Here is a 4,259-nt window from a genome sequence, read left to right as displayed (position 1 = left end):
TGTATGAGTGACTATATAGAACTGTTGGTGAATGAGTGGATGTGTATATAGATGGTGGAATTACTGAATTGTTTGTTGTAACTGGTATGGGTATCTCCATTTTTTTGAAACTGTTAATTTCTATTTTTGAATATGTGTTTCAAGGCTTACATTACACTGAAAGGAGGTCTGTCACTCTGTCACAAGGATGGTGTCATCAGTGATGTCATGAGTGATGTCACTGACCATGTCATGAGTGATGTAATATGTGACGTCATCAGCAGTGCATTGCAGGCGCGCAAGTTATAGTGAGTCCAACTAACTATAACGTGGAATTTCAATGGTTTTATGTCAGTAAAATTTCCAGCTAACTATAACTGGTGTGAAACCTATGTTTTTTTCAGTGAATTTATTTATTTATTTTTTAATATTTTTATTGAGTTTTTCCCCCCAGACATTTTTCCAATAAATCCGATGCATTTTTGCAGTACAGATATTACATACACAGAAAATTCGACATTCAGCAGAAAAAAGGGAAAAAAAGAACCTAAAGAGACAGAATTTTACCCCTATTCGTCCATTGCTCAATGGGTAACCATATCCTACCCCCCAGTGCCCTTGCCCTTCTGCCTTTCCTATCAGAGATGGCTTTCTCCAAGTTGTATGTGGAAAGAAGCCTTGCAATCCATGACTGGAATGTAGGTGCCGTCTTATTGAGCCAGGCCCTTGCAATAATAATCCTAAAGACTGCTGTAACCATAAACAAAAATTCTGGATATTTCCTATTATCTCCTATATTCACCCCTAGCATTATCAACTCATCCGTTAATTTAATCTTCATTCCCAGAGATCCCTCCAGAAATTCTTCGATTGCCAGTTTTAGTGTATAGAGTTGTGGGCATTGTGCAAACATATGTGTAATATTGGCACTACTTGAGTTACACCGCGGACAAGTTATTCCAGTGCTACCCCCCCACTGGGCAATTCTAGCAGGTGTATGATACAGAGAATAAACTGTCTTATAGTGCTGAGTTTGTAGCGTTGCCGAGCACAAAACAGACCGGCCTAGATCTAATGAGGCTTGTAATCCCTCGGGGTGCGCCCCTACTTGTTCCACCCACTTATTGGCATATTTCTCTCTATCATCTGTTTTTATTGCATAGAGCTCTGCATACAGTTGCCTGATCATACCACGTATGCTACGCTCCAAATAGTCCATTATCCTACAGTGAGACAGCCCTGCTGGCCTGCCCTGTTTCTTATAAAAATAGCTCCTCACTTGTAGATATTTAAAAAAATTACTTCCTGGTATCTTGAATTTGTTTTGAATATCCTGAAACAGTAGGAACACCCCTTTTGCGTCCAGCGAGTCCCCTAATTTCTTAATCCCCTTGCCATCCCAATCCTTCATAACTGCATCTCTGAAGATCTCTGCAGGAAAATCGTTGTTTGTATACAGCCTCAGATATCTATTATACCTCCCAATTCCTAGCTTTTTCCCAACGGCCTTCCAGATTTTATATATAGCACTTAGTGTCTTGAACCTAGTGTGTTTAAAGTAGGCATAGTCCACTGTATTTACTAAGGCATTCTCTGCCTCCTTGCCCAGAACCGCTTCATAAACGTTCACGCTGCCCACTCTCTCACCATACTCGCTACTACCTCCTAATAACCCTTGAGAATAGTGGAGAACTACTGCCCAATAGTACAGCCTAAAATCAGGTGCCCCCCATCCCCCCTTCTCCCTCGGTAATGTCAGTGAATTTAATAGGTTTTTTAAATGCTAATTCGTAACTATAACTGGTGTGAAACCTATGGTTTTTTCAGTGAATTTCATAGGTTTTTTAAATGCTAATTCCTTTGTATATCGAGTTTCTAACCTACGATTTTTTTTATAAATTTGCTGTTTTGTGTAAGTATTAATTATTATTATTTTTAAATTTTTTTTTTTTAATCATTTTTTCTTGGGGCGCTCTGGGTGCGCGCTCTGGTAAGCTCTCCGGAAAGCACACCCAGAGCGCTACTTTCGTTCGTGAAAAAAAATATGAATGAAAAGTAAATAATAACGCAAGACATTTAGTACCATACGTATAAAAGCAGTTTTTTTTTTAATAAGGAAATGAAATGATTTTGCATTTCCGTGAAACTATCAAAACGTCACTTCGGCGCGCCGCGTAAGCGCCCCCGGAAGCGCCTACGTTCACGCCGTGTATGCGCCCCGGAAGCGCCTACGTTCGCACCGCGTATGCGCCTACGTTCGTGCCACGTGTGCGCCCCGGAAGCACCTACGTTCGCGCCGCGTATGCGCACCCGGAAGCGCTCCGGTGCGAGCAGCGTCAGCGCGTCAAGTCATGTGACCTTAAAATAACACTTTTAATTGGTTGCTAACAGTTTTTTTTACAAAGAATGAAATCTCCACCCATTTCCTTCACTTCTTCTTTCACTTTTGTGACTGAAAGACCTGCCTTTTTGCTCTTGCATCTTTCTGGGTTAATCATGGCTGCCAAACCATCCAGCTGTGAAGATGAGCCTGAATTCATCGATGAAGAGCCTCCTCAGCCAAAGGTGAAGGAGCATTTCATTTGGAATTTTTTTTCAATACCAGCTGACCAGAAAAAGGTGAATGCTCCAAAAGTGGAGTGCAGGATCTGCAAAAAAGTCCTGTCACGGGGTGACCCCAAAAAGAAATATTCTTTTGTGATCTTCACAATGATACGCGATGTGGAGAGGAGGCACCCCCAGAATTTTGCCCGGGAAAGTGTCAGGGCTCTGGCGCAAAAGGTTCCCAGTGATGGGGCCTCTACATCCACCGGAGGAGCAACTACTTCTGGAAGGGGGCGATCGCAGGAGCTGGTTCCTAATATACAACCTGCATTCAACAAAGGTGTCCTGAAATGCAGATACTGCGATCAACTACTTACCTATGGGGAGCAAAGTGTCCTGTTCATGGTTCGAGCATTGGAGAACCATCACTGCCGTTCCCAGCCCTAATTTTTTTTGGTTTTTTTGCTCCTATTGAACAGTTTCCATTCCCTGTTTTTGTTTCTGTTCTTTAACAAAAGAAGAAAAAAAAAGTTCTTTTCAGAGCTACCTCCAATTCTCATCAAAGAGCTATATTCTTAAAAAAATGAAAAATAGTAGGTGAAGTGGAGTGCATTGATAATGGAAAGGAAAATGAATAAGAAAGAACAGAAAGGTATGAGAGGAGAAAGGAAGTGAAGTAGGGGGACTGAAAGAAGGTGAGTGTTGGGAAGGAAAGTAAGGAGAAGAAGAGTGAATATGGGGAATGTTGATATTCAAAGAAAATGTTGAAAAGGAACGGGGGTGTGTAAGGGTAAGAAAAGATGCATTGCTGGAGTTGAAGACTGAAGGCCTCATTTATGAGCCATGCGTTTACTTTAACGCCACCAGAGCGTCACTTTTTGTGATGCATCAGTACAGTAAAAAATGCACCTTATTCAGTCATATTTACAAAGTGACGCATCTAGGTAGATGCGTCACTTTGTAAGCCCCTGCGCCACATTATTCCTACGTCAGGTGTGATGTATGCAAAAGGGACGTATTGACGCAAGAAAGGATCGTAGAGGTGACGCAGTGAAATCTATGAGATATCACTGCGTCACTTTTATGACGCTGTTGCTTCCAAATATTACACCTGTTTCACAGCAGGCGTGCAGGCCCTTTCACATGGGGCCTGGCCCCATGTGAAAGGATGCATTGCTGGAGTTGCTTCATTTTTGAGACACACTCCAGCAATGCATCACTTTTGCACTTACAGATACGTCTGAAATACTGACGTATCTGTAAGAACTTCCAACATAATACATCATAAATTTAATATGACGCATGAGTAGAAGACTGAAGGCCTCATTTATGAGGCCATGCGTCACTTTAACGCCACCGGAGCGTCACTTTTTGTGACACACCAGTGCTGTAAAAAATGCACCTTATTCAGTCATATTTACAAAGTGACGCATCTAGGTAGATGCGTCACTTTGTAAGCCCCTGCACCACATTATTCCTACGTCAGGTGTAATGTATGCAAAAGGGACGTATTGACAAAAGAAAGGGTCGTAGAGGTGACGCAGTGAAATCTATGAGATATCACTGCGTCACTTTTATGAAGCTGTTGCGTCCAAATATTACACCTGTTTCACAGCAGGCGTGCAGGCCCTTTCACATGGGGCCTGGCCCCATGTGAAAGGATGCATTGCTGGAGTTGCATCATTTTTGAGACACACTCCAGCAATGCATCACTTTTGCGCTTACAGATACGTCTG

This window comes from Lissotriton vulgaris, unplaced genomic scaffold, assembly GCF_964263255.1.
Source record: "Lissotriton vulgaris unplaced genomic scaffold, aLisVul1.2 SCAFFOLD_308, whole genome shotgun sequence".
NCBI classification, from domain to species: Eukaryota; Metazoa; Chordata; class Amphibia; order Caudata; family Salamandridae; genus Lissotriton; species Lissotriton vulgaris.
Note: the sequence above shows the minus strand (reverse complement) of the source record.